The sequence below is a fragment of the Mustela nivalis genome (genome assembly GCF_964662115.1).
Source record: "Mustela nivalis genome assembly, chromosome: 11".
In the NCBI taxonomy this organism is placed as follows: domain Eukaryota; kingdom Metazoa; phylum Chordata; class Mammalia; order Carnivora; family Mustelidae; genus Mustela; species Mustela nivalis.
Window position 1 is genome coordinate 22,764,473 of NC_139030.1, and position 27,706 is coordinate 22,792,178.

A 27,706-nucleotide genomic window follows, 5' to 3' on the forward strand; every position below is an offset into this window, starting at 1 on the left:
TTCAGTAAAGTTGAGGGATACAGAATTAATTGCATTTCTATAAAATTTGTTGCATTTCTATATATTAATAATGAAGTACAAGGAAAAATTAAGAAAACCATCCTATTTACAATTGCACCAAAAATAATACCTAGAAATAAACCTAATCAAGAAGGTGAAAGACCTATAATTTGAAAACTATAAAATACTGAAGAAAATAATTAGGGGGCGCCTGGGTGGCTCAGTGGGTTAAGCCGCTGCCTTCGGCTCAGGTCATGATCTCAGGGTCCTGGGATCGAGTCCCACACCGGGCTCTCTGCTCAGCAGGGGGCCTGCTTCCTCCTCTCTCTCTCTGCCTGCCTCTCTGCCTACTTGTGATCTCTCTCTGTCAAATAAATAAATAAAATCTTTAAAAAAAAAAAAAAGAAAAAAGAAAATAATTAGGAATGACACACAAAAAGACTGAAAAATATTCCATGCTCATAGATTGAAAAAATTAATGTTAAAATGTCCAAACTACCCAAAGCAATCTACAGTCAATGAAATACTTATCAAAATATCAATTGCATTTTTCACAGAACTAGAATAAAAAATCCTAAGATTTTTATAAAACCATAAAACTTACCTCAGAAGCAAAGCAATCTTGAGAAAGAACAAAGCTAGAATATCACAACCCCAGATTTTGAGATATACTACAAAAAGCTGTAGTAACCAAAACATTAAGTTACTGGAGCAAAAATAGGCACAGAGGACAATGGAACTTAACAGAGAACCCAGAAATAAATCCTTACCTATATGGTCAATTAATCTACAAGAAAGGCAGCAAGGATAAACAATGGGAAAAAGTCTTTTCATGAGTGATGCTGGATGGCTACATGCAAAATAATAAAATAATAAAACTGGAACACTTCCTTACACTATACACAAAAATAAACTCAAAAGAGATTGACGACCTACATTGAGACCTGTAACCATAAAACTCCCAGAAGAAAACATTGGCATTAATTTCTTTGACATCAACCTTTACAACATTGTTCTAGATGTCTCCTGAAGTCAGGGAAACAAGGCCAAAGCTAAACTATTGGAAATATACCAGAATCAGGGGTGCCTGGGTGGCTCAGTTGGTTAAGCCTCTGCCTTTGGCTGGGGTCATGCTCTCAGGGTCCTGGGATCAATCCCCATATTGTGCTCTCTGCTCAGCAGGGAGCCTGCTTCCCTCCTCTCCCCACCGCCTGCCTCTCTGCCTACTTGTGATCTCGCTCTCTGTGTCAAATAAATGAATAAAACCTTAAAAAAAAAAAAAAAGGAAATATACCAGAATCAAAAGTTTTTGCACAATGAAGAAACCATCAACAAAACAAAAGCAACCTGCTGGGTGGGAGAAGATATTTGCAAGTAAGATACCTGATAACAGTTTAATATCTAAAAAATATAAAGAACTTACATAACAACACACACACACACACACACACACACACACACACATCCAATTAGAAATGGGCAAAAGAAGGTGCTTGGGTGGCTCAGTGGGTTAAAGCCTCTGCCTTCGGCTCAGGTTATGATCCCAGGGTCCTGGGATCGAGTCCCACATCGGGCTCTCTGCTCTGCAGGGAGCTTGCTTCCTCCTCTCTCTCTGCCTGCCTCTCTGCCTACTTGCGATCTCTCCCTGTCAAATAAATAAATAAAATCTTAAAAAAAAAAAAAAAGAAATGGGCAAAAGACCTGAATAGACATTTTTTTTTTCCCAAGAAGATATACAGAGGGTAAACAGACACATGAAAAGATACTCAACTTCACTAATTACTGGGGAAATGCAGATCAAAACTATAGTAAGGTACCTCCTGTCATAATGGGTAGAATCAAAAAGATATGAAATAATGCTGGCAAGAATGTGAAAGAAAAGGAACTTTTGTGAATTGTTGGTGTAGCCTTTAAAACAGTATGAAGTTTCTTAAAAAAAATATATATATATAGGATTCAGAAATTCCACTACTGGGTATTTATCCAAAGAAAATGAAAATAGTAATTCAAAGAGATACATACAATCCTGTTTATTGAAGCATTATTAATGATAGTAAATATGAAAATTTATTGTAGGCATGAAGAAACTCAAGCATCCATCCATAAATGAATGGATAAAGACATGTTACATATATAAATGGAATGTTAGCCATAAAAAGGAAAAACCTTGCCATTTCCAACAACTTGGGTAGACCTGGAAGGTATAATTTTAGGTTAAATAAGTCAGTCACAGGAAGAGAAATATTGTATAATTTCATTCATATGTGTAATGTAAAGAACAAACAAAAGTCAGAAACAGACTCATAAAAACAGAGAACAAACTAGTGAGTACCAGAAAGTAAAGCAGAGAACAAACTAGTGAGGGCTGGAGGGGAAAGGAAGGAAGGGAGAAGAGTAAAAAATGATGAAGGGGAGTGGTAGATAATAGGCTTCCAGTTAAGGAATGAATGAAGGATGAAAGATGTAGCATAAGGAACACATTCAATGGTAATGTAACTATGTTGTATGGTGACAGAGGGTAGATACACTTATGGTGAGCATAGTATAACATATAGATTTGTCAAATCATTATGTTGTATACCTGAAACTAATGCAAAATTGTGTGTCAACTATACTTTAAATACACATACACAAGGAATGAGGTTGGTGTTTGTAAAAATTGCATCAATATCCCTGGCATTTGGTTTCAGCTATCATTTACAATGTAGAACTGTGGTGTACTTTGGGGCAGTAGGACTCCTTGTAGGATGTTTAGCATCTCTGGCTCTGTGCATTTAAATGCAGTGGTGCTCTTCTCCCAAGTCATTCTGATTACAAAAAAAAAAAAAAAAAAAAAATCAATGTACAGCGTAGTGACTAAGTTAAAAATATTGTTTTGCATGTTTAAAGTAGTTGAGAGTAGATCTTGAGTTCTCGTTACAAGAAAACAAAAGATGTTACTCTGTGTGATAGTGAATGTTAACTAACCTTACTGTAATACTTATTTTGTAATAATACATATATCAAATCATTGTTATACTACCTAAAACTAATATAATATTATATATCAATTATATCTCAATTTTAAAAATGAATAAATAAAAGACAAATCTGTAACAAGAGACAAAGATGGGCATTCATTATAATGATGAGGGGATGAATTAAAAAAAACGATATGATTATAAATATCTTTGCACCCAACATTTGAGCACCTAAATGTATAAAGCAAATATTAACTGATATAAAAATGAAATTGGCAGTAATATGGAAACAGTGGGGGACTTTAACATCTCACTTGCATCAATGGATATATCATTGAGACAGAAAATCAACAAGAAAATAGTGACTTTGACTAACGTATTAGACCACTTGGACTTAACATGTATATATGGAATATTCCTTTCAAAATTTGCAGAATATACAATGTTCTCAGTTGCACATGGAACATTATGCATCCATATAGATCATGTTAGGCCACCAAACAAGTCTATAAATTTAAGAAGACTGAAGTCACATCAAACATTTTTTCTGACCACAACAACATGAAACACAATTATAAGAACCAGAAGAATTACACATACAAGTGAAGACTAAATAACAAGTTAAGACTGATAGAACAAACTGCATAGCTAGAGGGACAGAAGAGGCTGCATTGAGGAAGGTAGGAAGTACAGAGACATGGTTCAGGAAGAAACAGGTCATGTGTGCTGCATAGGGGAGGGAGTCCTGGTCACAGAGAATGACAAGAGAGAGTGGAGTATACAAGTATGCACACAGGGAGAACATTTTCCCAAGCCATTGACTAAGGGGAAAAGGGACTAATTTTCATGAGATTTTGCAGCTAGCAAGGCTCAAAGACTAGAGTTTTAGAGGTACCTGTGCTTGGCTGAGATAAAGACCAAAGGATGCTGATCAATTCCTGGAGAGGGACATGGAAGCAATACCAAGGGACAGACTCTATGACATGAGCATTACCTGAGGCACATAGGAAGAAACTGTTGGTATTTTTTGGAATGCATCTGTGAGATGTAGCATTGCTTCTCTGCAGACAAAAGAACCAATTGGTGCCATTTCCCTCCCCTGCTCCCCAGCATAGGTGCAGAGACGCCTGCTGAGGGGAGCTAACCTGGACACTGGCTGTTTAGCCTGCATTGCTCTAAACCATATGCCCTTGCACTCTGGTGGGATTGCCCATCTGGGTCAAATCTGCATCACTCCCAGTACAATAGGACACTTTGCCAGAGAACTAGCACAGGTCCCTGCCACACCACATCTCTGAAGTTTGGAATTTAAATCAGCAGGCAAGGCTGGGATAAGGCCCAAGTTACACTGAACTGCTCCAAGCAGGCAAATGACCCAGAGACAGATAATGTAAAAACAGCAATCTGAAAAATGCCTGGGGCATATGAGGAAAAATTATTCACTCCTCTGAAAATGCTTCCCTGAGAGCAGCAAATACAGACTTCCCTCTATGGGGACAAGGAAGATGGCTGGTGCCATTTCCCTCCATGCCACTCAGCATAAACCAACTTCAGTAAAGAGCACAACACCAATATTCGCTGCCTAACTTGCTTAACCCAAGTCCCACCCCTCTGTACCTTCTCAGGCAAGTGTGCCTAAAGACCAGCATAGCAGGGTCATTCCCCAGAAGACCAGCACAAGACCCTGTATGCAATACATCTACTGACCAGAGTTCTGTAAAGCTTCAGTTCTAGTAGAAATGGCATCAGGTCTCTTTTTATCAAGAAGGCCAGAGCACAGTTAGTTGAAACTTGCCACACTGTGGCCAAGGTCCAAAGACTCCCCACTGTAAGCAAGAAGAACCTCTTCAGACAACTGGCATGAGGGATAGAGCAGCTGAAACACAGCAGCAGGGTGCACAAAGCACACACTAGAGATGCTTCCTGAAGCTCCAGGTGCTGGACATTATATAAAGCCATTACTCTCAGGAGCAGGAAGTGTAACAGGCTTTTCTGACACAGAGAAAACAGAAACATAGAATGCCAAGATGGAAGAATTCATCCCCAAAGAAGAAGAAAAGGTCAGGGACAGGCATCTATTGAAACAGATATAAATAATATGCCAGATTCAGAATTTAAAGCAACAATCACAAGGATACTGGCTGGGCTTAGGCATAGAATGGAAGAGATCAGGTAGACTTTACCATGGGGATAAAAGAGCGGAAAAACAATCAGGCCAAAATGAAAAATGAAATAATTGAGATTAGAAACTGATTGTATGTAATGACCACAAGGATGGAAGAAGCACAGGAATGAATAAGTGATGTAGAAAGAATTATGAAAATAATGAAGATGAACAAAAGAAAGAAAATTTTGCATCAGGAGAGTAGACTTAAGGAACTCAGTCTATCAAATGTAATAAATTTTGTATCATAGGATTTCAGAAGGAAAGAGAGAAAAAGGGGGAGTAGGTTTACTAGAGGAAATTATAGCCAAAAACTTTCCTAAACTGGGGAAGGAAACAGATATCTGAATCCAGGAGGCAGAGAGAACTCCTATCAAAATCAACAAAAGCAGGCTAACATTAAGAACTATTGTAGTTAAGTCTGCAAAATACAGTGATAAAAAAAAAAAATCTTAAAAATGGCAAGACAAAAGAAGTCCCTAACTTATAGGGAAAGCCTCAAAAGGTTAGGAGCAGATCTCTCCACACAAGCTTGGCAAGTCACAAAGGGAATGGCATGATATATTTAATGTGCTAAATGAGAAAAAATCTTTAGCCAAGAATACTCTATTCAGCAAGCCTATCATTCAGAATAGGAGAAATAAAGAGTTTCCCAAATAAACAAAACTAGAAGAGTTCATTACCACTAAACCAGTTGAGAAATATTAAAGGGCACTCTCTGAGTGGGAAGGAAAGATGATGCATGACAAAGACTAGAATAGAATAGATAAAATTTCCAGGAACAACTAAACAAGTAATAAAATGGCATTAAACACATCTCTATCAATAATTAGTCTGGGGGTACCTGAATGGCTCAGTTGGTTGAAAGTCCAACTCTTAATCTCAGGGTCATGAGTTGAAGCCCCATGTTGGGCTCCACACCCATCATGGAGCCTACAATGATGATGATGATGATAATGATGATGATGATGATGATGATAATAACAACAGTAATGATACTACTCGTAACAATTTCTCTGAATGTAAATGGACTAAATTTTCCAATGAAAAGGCCTAGAGTGTCAGAATGGATTAAAAAAAAAAAAGACTCATCTATATGCTGCCTATAAGAGACTCCTTTTAGACCTCAAGAGTCCTGCAGTTTGAAAGTGAAGGGATGGAAAAACAATTATTGTGCAAATGGTCATCAAAGGCGAGCTGGAGTAGCAATACTTATATCAGACAAACCAGATTTTAAACTAAGAACGCTAACAAGAGATGAAGAAGACCACTATATCATAATAAAGAGGACTATCTAACAAGATCTAACAATTTGAAATACTTATGCTCCAACTTAGGAGCACCCAAGTCTATAAAACAATCAGTAACAAACAGAAAGAAACTTAAAGATAATAAAATAATAGTAGGGGCCTTTAACACCCACTTATATCAATGGAAAGATTATCTAAAAAGAAAATAAAAAAGGAAACAATGGCTTTGAATAACCCATTGTACCAGATGGACTTATATATATTCAAAAGATTTCATCCTAAAGCCAAAGAATGTACATTCTTTTAAAGAGCACATGGAACATTCTCCAGAACAGATCACATACTTGGTCACAAATAAGGCCTGAACAAGTATAAAAAGATTGGGACCATACCATGCATATTTTCCGAACAAAACATTATGAAACTTGAAGTCAACCATAAGAAAAAATTTGGTGGGGTGCCTGGGTTAAGCATCAGCCTTTAGCTCAGGTCATGACCTCAGGGTCCTGAGACCCAAGCCCCACATCAGGCTCCACTGCTCAGAAGGGAGGCTGCTTCTCACTCTCCTCACCCTGCTCCCCACTCATGCTCTTTCTCTCCCTCTCATGTGATTGCTCAAATAAATGAAATCTTAAAAAAAAAAATTTGGAAAGACCACATATACAAATACAGAAATAATGCAAATTTAATGAACATGCTATTAAAGAATGAATGGGTCAACCAGAAAATTAAAGAAATTTTTTAAAAAATTAGTGGAAACACATGTATACAAAAGCATGAGAGTCTAAAATCTTTGGAATGCAGTGAAAGTGGTCATTAGAGGGAAATATAGGGCAATACAGGCCTATCTCAAGAAGTAAGATAAATCTGAAACAACCTAACCTTACACCTAAAGGAGCTAGAAAAAAACAACAAGCAAGACCTAAAGGCAGCAGCAGAAGGAAAATAATAAAGATTAGGGAAGAAATAAATGCTATAGAAATAAATGAGAAAACCCAACAGATCAATGAATCTAAGATCTGGTGCTTTGAAAAAAATAACCTCTTAGCTCAATGTTCTCTTTTTAAAAAGAGAAAGAACACAAATAAATAGAATCAAAATGAGAGAGGAGAAATAGCAACCAATACCACAGAAATACAAATAAGTCTAAGAAAATATTGTGAAAACTATATGCTTACAAATTGGACAACCTATAAGAAACAGATAAATTCCCAGAAACATAAACTTCCAAAACTGAAAAAGGAATAGAAAAGTTAAACAGATGAATAGCCAGCAAAGAAACTGAATCAGTAATCAAAAATCTCCCAACAAACAAAAGTCCAGAACCAGATGGCTTCACAGGGAAATTCTACTAAACATTTAAAGAAGAATATCTATTCTCAAACTATTCCAAAATATAGAAATGAAAGTAAAACTTCTGAACTCATTCTTTGAGGCCAGCATTACCTTGCTTTCAAAACCAAAGATTCCACTAAAAAAAGAGAGAGAACTACAGGCCAGTATCCTTGATAAACATGGATGCAAAAATTCTCAACAAAATACTAGCAGAATGAATCCAACAGTACATTAAAAGGATCATTCACCACAATCAAGTGGGATTTCTTCCTGGGCTACAAGTGTGGCTCAATATTTACAAATCAATCATTGTGATAAATCAAATTAATAAAAGAAAGGGTAAGGTCCATATGATCCTCTCAATGGATGCACAGAAAGCATTTGACAAAATGCAACATTCTTTCTTGATAAAACCCCTAACAAATTAGGGATAGAGATAATATACCTCAACATAATAAAGGCCATAAATGAAAACCCACAGCTTATATCATCCTCAATGGGGAAAAATGGAAAAGATTTTTCTCCATGGTCAGGACAAGTATGACCAGTCTCACCACTGTTATTCAACATGGTACTGGAAGTCCTAGTCTCACTATCAGAAAACAAAAAGAAGAAAGAATCTATACCAGCAAAGAATCAAACTTTCACTATTTGCAGATGACATGACTCTATGTAGAAAACTTGAAAGAATCTACAAAAAATTGTTACAAATGATATGTGAATTCAGTATAGTTGCAAGATACAAAATTGATGTAGAGAAACCTACCATATTTCTATATACCAATACTAAAACAGCAGAAAGAGAAATCACAAATTGATCCCATGTACAATTGTACCAAAAACCATAAGATATCTAGGAATAAATTAACCAAAGATGTAAAAAATCCATATATTGGAAACTGTAAAACATTGATGAAATAAATGGAAGAAGACACAAAGAAATGGAAAAACCTTCCCTGTTCATAGATTGAAAAAATATTGCTAAAATGTCTATACTACTGAAAGCAATCTTCAGGTTTAATGAAACCCCCATCAAAATACCACCAACACTTTTCACTGAGCTAGGACAAACAATCCTAAAATTTTTATGGAGCCACAATAGACCCTTAATAGCCAAAGCCAACTTGAAAGAGAAAAACAAAGCTGGAGACATCACAATTAAGGAATTCAAGTTATATTATAAAGCTATAGTGATTAAGAAAAGTATAGAACTGACACAAAAATAGACACAGATCACTGGAACAGAATGGAAAACCAGAAATGAATGTACAGCTCTATGGTCAAGTAATCTATGACAAAGCAGAAAAGATTATCCAATGGAAAAAATACAGTCTTTTCAATAAATCGTGTTGGGAAAACTGGACAGAAATATGCATAATAATGAAAGTGGACCACTTTCTTACACTTGTCACAAAAATAAATTCAAAATGGATGAAATGTGAAATAGGAAACCACCTCACATGAGGAAAGCACAGGCAGTAACCTCTTTGACATTGGCCATAGCAACCTCTTACTAGATATGTCTCCTGAGGCAAGGGAAACAAAAGCAAAAATAAATGACTGGGACTTCAACAAGATAAAAAGCTTCTGCACAATGAAGAAAACAATCAATAAAACTAAAGGCAACCTTCAAAAAGGGAGAAGATATTTGTAAATGACATCTCTGATAAAGGGTAATTACCCAAATTATATAAGGAACTTATCAAACTCAAAAATCAAAAAACAAATAATCCAGTTAAAAAATGGGCAAAAAACCACGAATAAACATTTTTCCAAGGAAGACATCCAGATGGTGAAAAGACACATGCAAAGATGCTCAGCATCACTCATCATCAGAGAAACTCAAATCAAAACCACAATGAGATATCAGCTCACACTGGGCAGAATAGTTAAAATTAACAACACAGGAAATGGTAGGTGTTGGCAAGGACATGGAGAAAGGGAAACACTTTTGCACTTTTAGTGGGAATGCAAACTGATCCAGCCACTCTGCAAAACATTATGCAGGTTCCTCAAAAAGTTAAAAATTGAACTGTCCTATGGTCCAGCAATTGTACTACTAGATATTTACCTAAAGAATACAAAAGTACAGACTCAAAAAGATATACAAACCCTCATGTTTTTGGCGGCATTAACAACAATAGCTAAGTTATAAATAGAGACCAAATATTCATCAACTGACAAATGGATAAAGAAGACATGGTGTGGGGAAATAGGATGGGCAAGATGGCAGAGAAGTTGGAGACCCTGTTTCAACCGGTCCCCTAAAGTGAGCTAATTATCTACCAGGACACTCTGAATACCCAGGAAATCAGCCTGGGATGTAAGATTATCCACTTCTGGATTTCTATGGGGGCAGAAGACATCAGTGGAGAGGTAAAGTGAAGTGGGAACACTTAGACTGATATTGGAGAATAAACAGAAGAGGGAGGGAGCCATCAGAAGTGACCCATTAGGAAATAATACCCCAGTACAAAAGTGCCCTGTGGTTGGGGACGAGCATTAACTTGGAGTCTGGTTAAAAGCACTCAAAAAGAACAAAAGAACTTAAGGGACAAATGGTGGAATTGGGCGATCATGGGCACAGGCCTACGCCCATGGACCCAGGACGGTCACCACTGGCAACTACCCATGCCAGAAAGAGTGTGGTGGAGCCTCCAGTTTGTGGTCCCTGAGCCCCTGGCTTTGCACCATTTGCACCATTGCTGGGTTGGGTGCACTCCCACCCATGTGTAAGGGAGTCTGGTGTGGGCGCCAGCCAGTGGCCTTTAGATCCACAGCCTTCCATGCACCACCACAGGGGCTGAGTGCACTTCTTCCCATGCCTGAGAGAGCTTGGTGTGGGTGCCAGCTAACAGTCCTAGGATCATGGCCTTCTGCCACCAGCCAAGGATCTGAACATTCCCAGCCTGTGCCTGAGAGAACCCGGTGCGAACTCTGGTTGGGATCCCTTGGCAGCATCCTTCTGTGACCTATGAGACTGCAGGTTCTGAGCACACCCTGCATGGGCCTGGACTCCAGACAGAAGTCCTGGCAAAGGCAGCCTCCAGAATCAGGCTCTCTGGATCAATATTGCCTGTGGTTTAGTGGCACGGGGGCACAGAAACAAGTGGGGACCTCAGGCAACCACTGAGATGGTGGCTGGGGGTGTGCACCACCTGTGGGAGGTTGTGCTGTCCAGTCAAGTTTGCAGAGGGGGATCTGCGTATTCTGGACCACCCAGAGCAGAGCAGACTGAGGTTTCTCTCTGAGGCAGAGGTCTGCTTTCCACTAAACCTCCAAAAAACAAACAAACAAAGAACAAAAACCTCCCGAGAATAAAAGCCTGAAAAACTGGCTTCCACAGAGCTCAGGCCCTTGATAGGGGGCAGCATGACTCAACCCAAGCAAGACTGACTGAAAAACAACATGGCAGACCCACCCCCAGAAGGCAAGCCAAAAGAATGAAAGGACAACCACTATAGGGTCCCCATAAAACTGTAAAATCCCAACATCAGGGAAAACAATATATTAAGCTCCCAATATTGCCCAAAACCTGTATATTTCACGCCTGTATAGACACGACTTTTTTTTTTTTTTAATTCATTCCCAGGATTCTTGCTCTTTTAATTTTTTTAACTTCCTTACCATTTTTAACTTGTACATTTTTCATACATATACCTATGTTTTTTTTTCTTTTTTTAAATATACATATAGATATAAGCTTCAAGGTAATCCTTTTTTCCGATTCAATACTACCCCTATAAATCAATCAGTTTTAATCTCTCTTTATCTCTGGAAAGTTGACTCCTTTAATAAAGATATCAAGATACACCCAGCAAGCCCCAAAATAACCTTCCTCGCCCACATCGAGGATTTATAAGCACCATCCCATCTTTTTCTTTTGACAGTGTTTCTGTGTATTTGTTTTTATTTTGGTATTATATAAATCTTATCCTTGGGGTTCATTTTGGCTGGGTTCTTTTTTTTTTTTTTTCTCGTAACTTACTTTTGTCAGTCTTTTTGTCCGTTTTTGTTCATATACCTTATATATTTTACTCTTGGGGCCATTTTGGCTGGGTTTTCTCTCTCTCTTTTTCTATGTCTTTTTTTTTTCTTTCTTTCTTTTTCATGGTGACTTCCAATTACTCCAAAACATTCCAGGGTGCAACTTGTCTGGATCTTGGTTGACATATTCAGCTATACATCCCCTCAGCTGCCTCTCACGAAAATGACAAGAAGGAGGAACACTCAAGAGAGGAAAAATTCAGAGACTGTGCCCTCTCCATCAGAACTACTGAATATAGACATAAACAGTAGGTTGGAAAGGGAATTCAGGGTAACAATTATCCAGGCAATGACTAGGTTGGAGAAAACCATTAGTGACAACATAGAATCTGTAAGGGTGGAAGTGAGAGCCAACCTGGCAGAACTTAAAAATGCTATCAGTGGAATTCAATCTAATCTAAATACTCTAACAGCTAGGGTAACTGAAGCAGAAGATAAAACTAGTGATCTAGAGGACAAACAGATAGAGAAAAAGGATCAGGAGGAAGCCTGGAACAAACTGCTTAGACACCATAAAAACAGAATTAGGGAAATAAATGATGCCATGAAACGTTCCAACATCAGAATTATTGGGATCCCAATAATTGCAGGGGGTGGAGGTTGGGCGGTGAGAAAGAGAGAAGACTAGAATATATAGCTGAACAAAATCTGGATGAAAATTTCCCCAGTCTGGGGAATGGAATAAGTGTTCATGTCCTAGAGGCAGAAAGGACACCCACCAAGATCAATGAATCTAGAAAGACCTCAAGGTACTTGACTGTGAAACTCACAAATCATAATTTTTGACAAGAGCTTCTGAGGGCAGCTAGGGGGCAGAGATTCCTTATGTACAGAGGAAGGTCAGTCAGAATAACATCAGACATATCCACAGAAACCTTTCTGGCAGGCCAGAAAGGGCTGGCAAGACATATTCAGGGCACTAAGTGAGAAGAACATGCAGCCAAGAATACTTTACCCAACAACGATGACATTCAAAAAGGATGGAGAGATAAAGAACTTCAAATATTGGCAAGATTTAAAAGAGTATGTGGCCACCAAGCGGACACTACAAGAAATATTAAGGGAGTTCTCTAAAAGAAGAACCCAAGAATGACATAGAACAGAAATTTACAGAGACAATCTATAGAAACAAGAACTTCACAGGCAACATGATGTCAATAAAAAGTTACCTTTCAATAATCACTCTCAAAGTGAACTGCCTAAATGCTCCCATAAAATGGTACAGGGTTGCAGATTGAATAAAATGACAGGACCTGCCCATATGTTGTCTACAAGAGACCCATTTGGAACCTAAAGATAAATCCAGACTGAAAGTGAAGGGATAGAAAAGCATCTTTCGTGCCAATGGGCCTTAAAAGAGAGCTGGGGTAGCGATTCTCATATCAGATAAATTAGATTTTGCACTAAAGACTATAATCAGAGATAAAGAAGGACACTACATCATACTTAAAGGATCTATCCACCAAGAAGATCTAACAATTGTAAATATTTATGCTGCCAATACAGAAGCAGCCAAATACATAAGACAACTGTTAATCAAGATAAAAAGTCATATTGATAGGAATACATTAATAGTAGGGGATTTAATATACCACTCTCAGTATGGGAGATCATCCAAGCAGAAAATCAATAAACAAGAGCATTGAATGACACATTGAACCAGATGGACTTCATAGATATAGATAAAACATTCCACCCTATAACAACAGAATACTAATTTTCCTTGAGTGCATACAGAACTTTCTCCAGAATAGACCACATGCTGGGCCACAAATCAGAGCTCAATCGATTCCAAAAAATTGTGATTATTCCTTGCATATTCTCAGATACAATGCTTTGAAACTGGAAATCAACCACAAGAAAAAGTACGGAATGAATTCAAACATCTGGAAACTAAAGAACACTCTGCTTAAGAATGTTTTAATAAGGGGTACCTTGGTGGCTCAGTGGGTTAAAGCCTCTGCCTTCAGCTCAGGTCATGATTCTAGGGTCCTGGGATTGAGCCCTGCATCAGGCTCTTTGCTCGGCAGGGGTCCTGCTTCCCCCCTCTCTGCCTGTCTCTCTGCTTACTTGTGATCTCTGTCAAACAAGTAAATAAAATCTTTAAAAATAAAAAAAAAAATGAATGTTTTAATCAACCAGGAAATCAAAGAAGAACTTAAACAATTCATGGAAATGAGAATGAAGACACATCATTTGCTGTACCTATGGGATACAGCAAAGGTGGTCCTAATGGGAAAATACATAGCCATCCAAGCCTCACTCAAAAAACTGAGAAATCCAGAATATACCGGCTCTCTTTACACCTTAAAGAACCGGAAAATCAACAACAAATTAGGCCAACTTCATGCACAAGAAGGGAAATAATCAAGGTTAGAGCAGAGATCAAGGAGATAGAAACTAGAGATACAGTAGAAAACATCAATGAAACTAGAAGCTGGTTCTTTGAAAGAATCAATAAAATCGATAAATCACAAGCCAAATTAATCCAAAAGAAAAGAGAGAGATTATGACTAACACCAAGGAAATAAAAACAATCATTAGAATTTATTATCAACAATTATATGCCAATAAGTTAAGCAACCTAGAAGAAATGGATGCATTCCTGGAAACCTATAAACTTCCAAGATTAAATCAGGGAGAAATTGACAACCTGAATAGTCCAATATCTAGTAACGAGATTGAAGCAGTGATCAAAAACTGCCCCAAAAACAAGAGCCCAGGACCTGACAGATTCCTTTGGGAAATCTACCAAACATTCAAAGAAGAAATGATACCTATTCTCCTAAAGCTGTTTCAAAAAATAGAAACAGAAGGAAAACTTTCAGAGTCTTCCTATAAAGCCAGCATTACCCTGATCCCCAAACCAAGCAAACACCACCAAAAAGGAGAATTTCAGACCAATATCCCTAATGAATATGGATGCCAAGATTCTCAACAAGATCCTAGCTAATAGGACAGAATAGTACATTAAAAAGATTATCCACCATGACCAGATGGGATTTATCCTTGGGATGCAAGGGTGATTCAACATTCACAAATCAATCAATGTGATAGAACAAACCAATAAGAGAAGAGGGAACCACATGATCCTCTCAATGGATGCAGAAAAAGCATTTGACAAAATACAGCATCCATTCCTGATTACTTGATATCCCTAACCCTCAACTTCATTAAGTATATATATGAAAGCCCACAGCAAATATCATCCTCAATGAGAAAAAGCTGACAGCCTTCCCTTTGAGATCAAGAACAAAACAAGGATGACCTCTCTTGCCACTCTTGTTCAACACAGTACTAGAAGTCCTAGCAACACCAATCAGAAAAGAGAAAGAAATAAATGGTATTCAAATTGGCAAAGAAGAACTCAAAATTTCTCTTTGCATATGACATAATACTTTAAATGGAAAATCCAAAGGACTGCACTCCCCAAACTACTAGAATGTTTTAATCATACAGCAGTTCAGTAATGTGACAGGATACAAAATCAATGTATAGAAATCAGTTGCTTTCTTATACACTAACAATGAAAATATAGAAAGGGAAATTAGAGAATCAATTTCATTTACTATAGCCCCAGAACCATTAGATACCTGGGAATAAACCTAACCAAAGAGGTAAGGGATCTGTACTCAAGGAACTACAGAACACTCATGAGAGAAATTGAAGACACAAAAAGATGGAAGACCATTCGATGCTCATGTATTGGAAGAATAAATATTATTAAAATGTTATACTGCCTAGAGCCATCTATACTTTCAAACTGATCTTGATCAAAATTCCACTGGCATTTTTCAAAGAGCTGGAGCAAACAATCCTAAAATTTGTATGGAATCAGAAGAAACCCCGAATTGCTAAGGAAATGTTGAAAAAACAAAACAAAACTGGGGGCATCATGTTGCCAGATTTCAAGCTTTACTACAAAACTGCGATCACCAAGACAGCATAGTACTGGCACAAAACCAAACACATAGACCAGTGGAACAGATTAGAGAGCCCAGATATGGACCTGCAACTCTATGGTCAAATAGTCTTTGACAAAATGAAAAAATATATAGTGGAAAAAAGACAGTCTCTTCAATAAGTGGTGCTGGGAAAATTGGACAGCTATGTGTAGAAGAATGAAACTCAACCATTCTCTCACACCATACACAAAGATAGACTCTAAATGGATAAAAGACCTCAATGTAAGGCAGGAATCCACCAGAATCTTAGAGGAGAACGTAGACAGTAACCTCTTCCACAACAGCCACAGCAACTTCTTTCAATACATGTCTCCAAAGGCAAAGGAAACAAAAGCAAAAATGAACTTTTGGGACTTCATCAATATCAAAAGCTTCTGCACAGCAAAGGAAATTGTCAACAAAACAAAGAGGCAACCCACAGAATGAATGGAAGAAGATATTCACAAATGATACTACAAAGGGCTGATATCCAAGATCTATAAAGAACTCAAACTCAACACACACAAAACAGATAATCACATCAAAAAATGGGCAGAAGACATGAACAGACACTTCTCCAAAGAAGACATACAAATGGCTAACATACATGTGAAAAAATGTTATCATTAGCTATCAGGGAGATTCAAATCAAAACCACATTGATATACCACATTTTGAATACTGCATTGATATACCACCTTAGTTAGAATAGACAAAATTAATAAGGCAGGAAACAGCAAGTGTTAGAGAGGATGTGGAGAAAGGGGAATCTTCTTATACTGTTCGTGGGAATGCAAGTTGGTACAGCCACTTCAGAAAACAGTGTGGAGATTCCTTAAGAAGTTAAAAATAGAGCTACTCTATGGTCCTGCAATTGCACTACTGGGTATTTACCCCAAAGATACAGATGTAGTGAAAAGAAGGGCCATCTGTACCCCAGTGTTCATAGCAGCAATGGCCATGGACATCAAAACTGTGGAAGGAACCAAGATGCCCTTCAATGGATGAATGGATAAAGAAAATATGGTCCATATATACAATGGAGTATTATGTCTCCATCAGAAAGGATGAATACCCAACTTTTGTATCAACATGGACAGGACTAGAAGTGATTATGCTGAGTGAAATAAGTCAAGCAGAGAGAGTCAACTTTCATATGGTTTCACTTACTTGTGGAGCATAAGGAATAACACAGAAGACATCAGGAGAAGGAAAGGAAAAGTAAATTGGGGGAAATCAGACGGGGAGACAAACCATGAGAGACTGTGGACTCTGAGAAAGAAACTGAGGATTTTGGAGGGGAGGGAGGTGGGGGGTTGGGTGAGACTTTTGGTAGGTGTTAAGGAGGGTATGTATTGCATGGAGCACTGGGGGTGGTACATAAACAATGAATCTTGGAACACTGAAAAAATAAAATGAAGTCTTAAAAAAGGTGGGGAATAAAGAAGTTACAGAAAAAAAAAAAAAAAAGAAGAAGAAGATATGGTGGGGGATGTGTGTGTGTATGTGTACCGGAATATTACTCAGCCATAAAAAAGAAAGAAATATTTCCATTTGCTATGATGTGGTTGGAGCTAGAGAATATCATGCTATGCAAAATAAGTCAGAGAAAGACAAATACTGCATGATTTCACTCATATATGTAACTTTAAGAAAAAAAGCCAGATGATGGGACGCCTGGGTGGCTCAGTTGGTTGGACGACTGCCTTCGGCTCAGGTCATGATCCCGGAGTCCCGGGATCAAGTCCCGCATCGGGCTCCCAGCTGCATGGGGAGTCTGCTTCTCCCTCTGACCTTCTCCTCGCTCATGCTCTCTCTCACTGTCTCTCTCTCAAATAAATAAATAAAATCTTTAAAAAAAAAAAAAAAAGAAAAAAAGCCAGATGAACATGGGGGAAAAGAGTCAAACCTTAAAACAGACTCTACAGAGATCAAAGTGAAGGTTACTGGTGGGGAGGTGGGTGAGGGCAATAGGTTAAATGAGTAATGTGTTAAAGAGGGCAGTAGTAATGATAAGTACAGGATGTTGCATGTAAGTGATGAATCACTAGATTCTACACCTGAAACTAACACTACACTGTATTTTAACCAACTAGAATTTAGATTAAACTTGAAGAAAAAAATATATAGAATATATCAATAAAACTAAAAGCAGGTTCTTTGAAAAGATAAAAATGGCAAACCTTAGTCTAATCAAAAGAGAGACGGAAAACCCAAATAAATAAAATTAGAAATAAAAGAGAGGTTACAAATGACACCACAGAAATACAAAGGATATTAAAAGGCTACTATAAAAAAATGCCAATGATTGCACAACCTGGAAGAAATGTATAAATTCCTAGAAACATAAATGTCCTAAAAATGAATAAGGAAAAATAGAAAACCTGAACAGACCAATTACTAGCAATGAAACTGAATCATTAATAATTTAAAAAACTGCTAAGAAACAATTCCAAGACAGGATGAATTTATAGATGAGTTCAACCAAACATATAAATAAATTAATATCTCTCCTTCTCCAGCTGTTTCAAATAATAGAAGAGCACTTCTAAATTTATCCCATGAGAGGCCTGCATTACCCTGATATCAAAACTGGACAAGATACTACAAAAAAAAAAGTTGCATATCAGTATTCCTGATAAACATACATGCAAAAAACCTACATCAAGTATTGGTAAACTAAATTCAAAAATATACTAAAAGGATCATTCACCATGATCAAGTGGGAGTTATACCAGTGATGCAATTTGATTCAGTATATGTAAATCAACCAGTGTGATCATCACATTAAGAAAATGAAATATAAAAATTCTACATTCATTTTGATACATAAAAAGCATTTGACAAAATTTAATACCCATTAGTGATAAACATGCTCAACCAAGTATGTATAGAAGAAATATTTCTCAACATAATGAGGTTATATGTGACAATCCCACAGCTAAAAACATACTCAGTGGTGAAAAGCTGAAAACCTTTCTCTTAGTTTGCATCAGGAATAAGACAAGGATGTCCACTCTCACTTTTATTCGACACAGTACTGAAAGTAGTTGAAGCATTCAGACAAGCAGAAAAAATAAAAGATATCTACATAGGTAAGAAAGAAGTTAAAACTACTTGCAGATAACATGTAGAAAACCCTAAAGACTCTACACACACACACACACACACACACACACACACACACACACACACAAGAAACCTATTAAGAGTAATAAACATACTCAGTTAAGCTGAAGGACAAAATCAACTTGCCAAAATCTGTTGTGTGGAAAGGGAAATTAAGATAACAAACTCATTTATAATGACATAAAAATAATAAAACATACAGTAAATAAATTTAATCCAGAAGGTGAAAGACCCATACTCTAAAAACAGTAAGACAATGATGAAAAAAATCAAAGAGGACAGAAATAAATGGGAAGATATTCCATGCTCATGGGTTGAAAGAATCAACATTATTAAAATGCACATACTATGAAAATTATTCTACAAATGCATTCTTTATCAAAATAAAGTTTTCTCACATACGCAAAACAAACTCCAAAAGTTCTATGAAACCATTAAAGACTCCAAATAAACAAAGCAATCCTGAGAAAGAAGAATAAAGCTGTAGGTATCACAGCCCCAGATTTAAAACTATATTACAAAACTTAACCATATTACAAAACATATTACAAAGCTATATTACAAAGCAAAACTATATTACATTACAGTAATTAAAACAGTATTGTACTGACACGAAAACAGGAAATAGATCAATGGAGCAAAATAGAAAACCCAGAAATAAATCCTTACTTGAATGATTAATTGACCTTCAATGAAGGTGGTAAGAATACACAACAAAGGAAAAACAGTCTCTTTCATAAATGGTGTTGGGATACCTGGACAACCACATGCAAAAGAATGAAACTAGCCAACTTTCTTAAGCCGTACACAAACTCAAAATAAATCAAAGACCTAAATATAAGACCCCAAACCTTAAATCTCCTAAAGGAAAACAGGAACTAAACTCATGGATATTGGCCTTATCAATATTTTCTTAGATAGTCTTCCTCAGGCAAGGGGAAATTTTTTGCATAAAATCTCTCCATTTTAAAAGACTACAAATAGTAAAATATATAAAAATGGTATTTTAGAACTGACACCAAAAGCAAAGGCAGCAAAGAGAAAAATAAAGAGGTAGGACTACATGAAACCCAAAAGTTTCTACGCAGCAAAAGAAACTATCGACAAAATGAAAAGGTAAATTACCAAATGGAAGAAAATATTTGCAAACCATATATCTGATAAGGGGTTAATAATATCCAAAATACATAAAGAACTAATACAACAATAGCAAAGAGAAATCTGATTAAAATGAACAGAGGATCTCTAATAGACATTTTTTCAAAGAAGTCGGAGTTGGACAACAGGTACATTAAAAGATACTCACCATCACTAATTATCAGAAAAATACAAATCAAACGAATTATGAGATATCACCTCATAGCTGTTAAAATGACTGTAATAAAAAAAAAAGATAAGAAATGAAATTGGTCAGAGAACTTGGGAAGATGGTAGAATAGGAAGACCCTCAGCTCACCCATCCTATTTTCAACTAGATATTATCCAAATCCAAGTCATTAAAACAGGAAGTCGTCCAAAAACGTACAGAGATTTTGTTTATTAGTTGCAGTCATTTAAAATGGAGAGATTTCATGCAAAATTTGAATTTCTAGCGTCTCTTCAAAACCTAGAAGATCTGGTAAAAAGTGTCTCAATCGTTCATGTTCATAATTTGCTGGAACTGAGTACTGAGTGCACTCTAGAAATAACACTTACTCTCTACTCATCACTTAACACATATTTCGCCAGTTTCTACTGTGTGCCAGACACTACTCTAGATATTGAGCATTAAGAGATAAGCTCACAGCCCTCATTGCACTTACATATTCAGAGGGTGTGACAGAAACAAAGCTGACAAATGTGCAAATAAAACATGTCAACACCGTGATAAATGTTATGATTGAATTTATAAAAGACATTAGGAAAGAAAGTAATTTAGCTTGAATCCTACCTTCTTCATAGAACATTCTCCAAATGATGATTTCACACTATAATCCAGGATTCCTCAAATTATATATGGCCCAACATCCAAAAGAGGCCAACTTCTTGTTTGTGGAAAGTTTTATTGGAGCACAGCCATGCCTGTTGTCTTATCTATGGCTGTCTTTGTTCTAGAAGGGCAGGATTGAGTAGTTGCCACAGAGACCTTCTGGCCTGCAAAAACTAAAATATTTTCTGGCCTTTTATTTAAAAAAAAAAAAATGCTAACCCCATTCCTGCTGGCATTTAAATCCCCTTTATTCCCCAACTTTTTCTTTCTGCCATAGCCCTACCATGTCTAAAATTCTATTTACTACACATAGTTATTTTATAGCTTATTGCATTTTTTCCTTACATCAAGATTTTAACAACATGAGGGCAAGGATCTTAATTTTGTTTCTATATGTATCCCAAATATGTGGAATATCATAGGTATTCAATAAATATTTGTAGAAAGAACAGATGAGGCTAGAGACACAAGCAATATATAGCTCACAACTATGGAAGCCATTGTGAGGAATTTGGATATTATTCTAATTCACGGGCAGCCCCAGGAGGGTTTTAAACAGTGGAGTAACATGCTGTGATGCAGACCACTACCATGGTCTCATGACTTCCTATACTCCTTACCCAGATGAACCAGGCCCCTTTATCTGTTACTTACCTGGCCTATACTATCAATTTCAGTATAGCAAATACTCCATGAATGAGAGATGATTATGGTAGCAGAATCTTGTAAGACCAGTGTTCAATGATTCTGCCTCAAAAAATTCCTCTGTGGACAGAAGCCTCAAGAAGAGATGGATTTATGGGTAAACTCTGCATAGTTCTTCAATAACATTAAATAGCAACCTCAAAGATTTTGACACAGATTTTATAGGAATTTCATAAATTTTATGATTATATATATATTATATTTATATTTATTATAACACTTATGTTATCTTCTAAGAAGTTTATGCCAAGATGTTATTGTAACCAAAGTACAGTAAAACCCAGGTTACCAATCAATATACCAAGTGTGAATGCATATTACCCATGGGTCACAGGTGTGTTGAGAGAGCAGTTCCTGTCTACCTTGGGGATTATTAGAACCCCTCTCAAGAGCTCAGTCATGACCTCATCCATTTATCCTGACATGTTATAGAATTATTATTTTACATGAATGCCAATGCAGGTTATGAAGTCCTGCAATGGGCAACAATCATTGGTTAATATTTGTTTTTTTTTTTTTAAAGATTTATTTATTTATTTGACAGACAGAAATCACAAGGAGGCAGAGAGGCAGGCAGAGAGAGAGGAAGAAGCAGGCTCCCTGCTGAGCAGAAAGCCCTATGCGGGGCTCGATCCCAGGACCTCGGGATCATGACCTGAGCCGAAGGCAGAGGCTTTAACCCACTGAGCCACCCAGGCGTCCCAATATTTGTTTTTCAATAAAGCATAATAATCAAAAACTTATTTGGCTACTGCTAAGATTACGAGGCTTATTAGAAAAATCTGATGAAGGCTTCCTGAATATGTTCTTATTTTTTATGAATTTATAAACTAGAGGAAATATATGCAAACAGTAAGGAACACGGATATGAATGGGAGCACAAAAAAATCTTGACTAATTTCATTTGGGAGAATAAGGAGGAGCTTAAAAGTAAACTGGAATTTAAGCTTTTTTTAAAAAAGATTTATTTACTTATTTATTTATTCGATAGAGAGAGATAGCGAGAGAGGGAACATAAGCAGGGGGAGTGGGAAGAGGAGAATTAGGCTTCCCGCTGACCAGGGATCCTGATACGGGGCTTGATCCCAGGGCCCTGGGATCATGCCTTAATGACTGAGCCACCCAAGTGCCCCTGAGCTATACTTTCTGATGAAGTAGAAGAGAGAGGACTCCTAATTGCCACCACATTGCCAATCCAGAGATCAAACTTTTACATTCCTCACAAGGAGGACCAGGGTAAGAATAATTTTCACATTTTTGAATTGGCCCAAGAACAAATCAGCTCAAACTGAGATGCATCAATTCCTTTATAAAGCTGTGTAAAATGGTTCTGCCCATACAACTCCTTAAGACCCTCCTTCTCAACCAAATCACTGGAAGACTCCCTACTAATGAGTTTATATCCCATGTCTATCATACTGCAACCTCATCAATCTCACACAACAAATGGGAGTTGTGGAAAGAAGAACATGCTACTCATATACCTAATTAAGAAAACTCCACCTCAATTCATTGGTAGTTAGAGACAGGGAACCTAGGGAATATTTAGCCATAGTCTAGAGACTATACAGACACACATACATACTCCAAAAACCCAAAAAAGCCCCAAAGCAACGACACTGAAAAATTTACTACAGTGTCACTTGGTCTTTGTTATTTATTCATAGAAAAGTCAAGAGATTCAAACTGCTCAACAGTGTGAAACACTGCTATTGTATAGTTTAGAGTTTCCCAGACTTCCTTGATTTACAGGGCCTTTAGTGTCTCAGTAATTACTCCATTGTGGTCAACGGGTCAAAAGTAATACAGAATTAGGGGCACCTGGGTGGCTTAGTGGGTTAAGCCCCTGCCTTTGGCTCAGGTCATGATCCAGGGTTCTGGGATCAAGCCCCGTATCAGGCTCTCTTCTCAGCAGGGAGCCTGCTTCCTCCTCTCTCTCTGCCCACCTATCTGCCTACTTGTAATCTCTCCCTGTCAAATAAATAAATAAAATCTTTAAAAAAAGTAATACAAAATTATTCTGTTTATAAAATAGTAAGATCCAGACAACCTAATAATTTATGGCTTAGCCACTTAGTAAATTTCCAGAAAAAAAAAAAAACAAAACACACACAAATTGAAGGATTTTTTTTTTTCATTTTTAAGATAACTATTATAACATATAAAGTGGATTTGTGCTCCTGGAACTTAAACCTTGGAATTAGATTGGATGCTGCCACCCTCTTTTCTATTCCATATTGATTTTCATTCACTATTCATTTATATCACATCAGTGAAAACCCAGCTTCATAAAGATGTGACCTCATAGAAAGAAATGTAGTGCTAATGTAATGTTGAAATATGAACTACCTCAAGCTAATAATAGTTCACATTGTATCTAACAGATGCTACCTTTTGCTGTGTTTTACTTATAAGTTTAAAAACTGGTGGATGTAATTCCAAAAAAACTTAATACACAGCCAATCAGAATTTTGTTTTTGAAGAGCCCTGAGTATATCAGGGATTTAGATATCCATGATGTCTGTTTTCCATGGGTTTGTTTTTCATTTCAGGGATGAATAACCACTTGAGCTTCATTTATAGTTGTTGTTTTTGTTCTTAAAAATACAGCTTCAATTTATTTCTCATTTCTCCAAATATCTCTGTATCAAACATTATTAATTTGCAATGTATTTAAAGGCACAAGGGAAGCAGTCTAAGGACTCACATGTAGCCACTCACCCCTAATAAATATGTTCTGTACAGATATTATTCTGTATAGATTCCTTAAAATAGAATACTAAGTACCTACCCCCTTTGTTCTCTATCACCAGACCCCTTACCTACACACCTTCTTAATGTAACTATATTTATATACAACAAAATAGTATCTAGGAAACATATAATTAAAAGAGCAAATATGAAAAGGCAAAAAGCTGCAGAAAAAAATGAAATAGAGTAAAAAAATGGAGAAAAACCTTTCTCCACTGATTATTATATCATAAATGGAAAGAATCTATAACCATTGCAATAAAAAGCAACTTCTGAAAGTTTTGTTCGTGACTGCAAAGTTGAGAATACATTTGTATGTGTGTGTATATACATATATGTATATATGTACATATATATATGCATATGTGTATGTATACATTTTCTCAGGTAATCTAAATTTTAAGTCAAATAAGAGGAGATCTGAAACTACTCAAGAGCTAATATATTGTATATTACTACATTAGACAAGGACATATTATTATTCTCATTTTACATTGCAGTTAGGTACTTTGAGAGATGATTCCATCAGTAAGTTATAACAAATCCACTAGAATAAATCTGTGAGTACTCAGGGGATTAATCTTTTAACTAACAAGCAATCCCACAGCCTAGCCAATGTTTGGAACTGCTATTAATCCCAAATTGCAAACTAAGATCTTCATATCAATTTATCCATGATTTTAAGCATGAACATGGACCATGCTCCATGGTCACTGACAAATCCTAAAAATGATTGTTCCCATTCTTTTATCTTTAACAGAATAAGGGATAGTCCCTTTTAATGGCTAGTACTGTATCTTCCCTTGGACAGAACAAGAGAACAAGCCAGTGAGGCTAATCACTTGGAAACAAATGGAGAAAATACTCTGGTGGTTTAAAGTGTTGTCACTAGGGAAGGGAGGGAGAGAGAAAGAGAACAAGTAGAATCTCAAGTGCTCCTATTTGGATACTTGATACAAAAGATAAGAAACATTTATAGCCTTCATGGAAGCTGTAGGGCATTGCCTGACCCCAAAGATCCATTCACATACAGAGCAAAAGAGGGTTGCTATTCTCAGTGTTTTCTGTGTAGTTCTACCTGCAGTTGTGTAATGCTCCAGCCCCGATGGTCTCCGTAGTTTGATGGTTTAGAGTAATTGCCTCTAATTTTGTAACATAAATTGTAGAATTTTGTATTTTAAATAAAGAATATTTTACACTGAATGCAATCCCTATCAAAATACCAACAATGTTTTTCAAAGAATTAGAATAATCCTAAAATTTGTATGGAACCACAAAAGACCCCCAATAGCCAAAGCAATCTTGAAAAAGAAAATCAAAGCTGCAGGTATCAGAAGTCTGGATTTCAAATTATAATACAAAACTGTAGTAATCAAAACACTAAGATAGGTACTGGCACAAAAATAGATACACGGATCAATGTAACAGACTAGAAAACCCAGAAATGGACCCACAACTGTGTGGTCATGTAATATTCAATGAAGCAGGAAAGAATAGCTGAGTGAAAAAAAGTTTCTTCAACAAATAATGTCGGGGGAGCTGGATAGCAACATGCAAAAGAATGAAACTGGACCACTCCTTATAGCATACACAAAAATAAACTCAAAATGGATTAAAGACCTAAATATGAGACCTGAAATCATCATCCAAGATGAGTCAGTAAATGAGTCTTAAAACTAAGCAAATGGCTCAACAATGCTTTTAGCCTATAATTTATTTAGTAAGACCTTGTTATTGTCTACCCTAGAGGTATTGAAATTGTTAAAGCTAGAAAAATAGTGACGACTTTAAAAATGAAAATTAAGTCATTAGGGATGGCCCTCAAAATACTCCTCAGGTAATCATGGGCTTCATAAAGAAAAGATAATTGGTGAAATAAGACTTTAAGTGTCTTTATCATTGTTGAGCTACTTGGTAGTCTCTACAGTAAGATGTAAACATTAAAGGTAAAAAGTACTGGTTTGCTCAAATTTTATTCTTACACATTTCCCACCCCACTCTTATCATAATCAATGAAGGGTCAATGGACAAAAGAACGAAACCGATACAAAGTGAAGGTAAAGCAAGCTTTATTTCTCGCCAAACTGACCGGCTGGGGCCGCCTCTTACAGAAAAGGCGACCCCTCCCTGCCTTATAGACTCACTTTTATAGAGCAAAGGCCATGTGGTTGAGCCTGGCCACACACAGGTGGCCAATGAGATTGTAACACACAGAGAAAGCTGCACAGTCATGTTAGGTCACACACAGGTGGCCAATTGAATTACAATTCACCCTATAGTAGCTATTTGAACTAGCCTATCACCTTGGTCAGAATTGATGCCCAAAGTACGCCCAAAAGGCGGGGCCCACATTCTGTGGTAGTGCGCTTTACTGATTGGATGTCTCCACCTGGCCTGACTCATCCTTGCATTCTGGGCTCTGTTATCTCTCCCTGAGCTGACACGTCCTGGTATATGGGCTCTTTAATCAGCGGCTGATCGGCCATATTTTACCGGTTTCCCAGACCCATTTCTAAGTGAGTTCCTGGGGGGGGGGGGGGCAGCGTCAATCTAAATTCACTGCATAAACAACAAAATGACTGTTCTACCAAGGGGGGCGCTGCTCCAGCTAAGTAGGTCCTTACAATTAAGATAGCAAACAAAAGACAATAAATTTCTCCCAGGATACCTACATGGCACAACCTTCAGTAACTTAGATGCTGAGTAATAAGACATATACTAGGGGCTGACTGGGTGTGATGCAAAAGATAAATAAAAACATTTTTTCTCCGAGGGGAATACCACATAGTGGAAGAGAAAGATAACTTCATATATATAATACTAATTATGAACTGACAGGTGCTAAAAGTGAAGGATAAGAAGTGTCTCTAGACCAAGGTTTGGTGCCAGTTAATCATGAAATAAGTGAAATAAATTTAGTTGAAAGGACTCAACTTTGGGGTGCTACGATGTCTCAGTCAGTTAAGCCTCGGACTCTTGATTTTGGCTAAGGTCATGGTCTTCAGGGTTCTACAATCAAGCCCTGCCTAGGGCTCAGTGCTGAGTGTAGAGCCTGCTTAAAATTCTACCTCTCGGGGCGCCTGGGTGGCTCAGTGGGTTAAGCCGCTGCCTTCGGCTCAGGTCATGATCTCAGGGTCCTGGGGATCGAGCCCTGAGTGCTTGGCAGGGAGCCTGCTTCCCTCCCTCTCTCTCTGCCTGCCTCTCTGCCTACTTGTGATCTCTGTCTGTCAAATGGATAAATAAAATCTTAAAAAAAAAAAATTCTACCTCTCCCTCTTTCCCCCCCCAAAAGAATGTCTTACACCAAAGCTAGAGCACCAAATAAACATAAGCTTGAAGCAAAAAAAAAAGTCCTATAAACTTTTTTTAACCTCAAAAACTATACTGTATTGATCTATTCTTTAAATAGACCATAAGTAAAAGACCTTAAGTTTGTCAGCTTTTAATCTGTA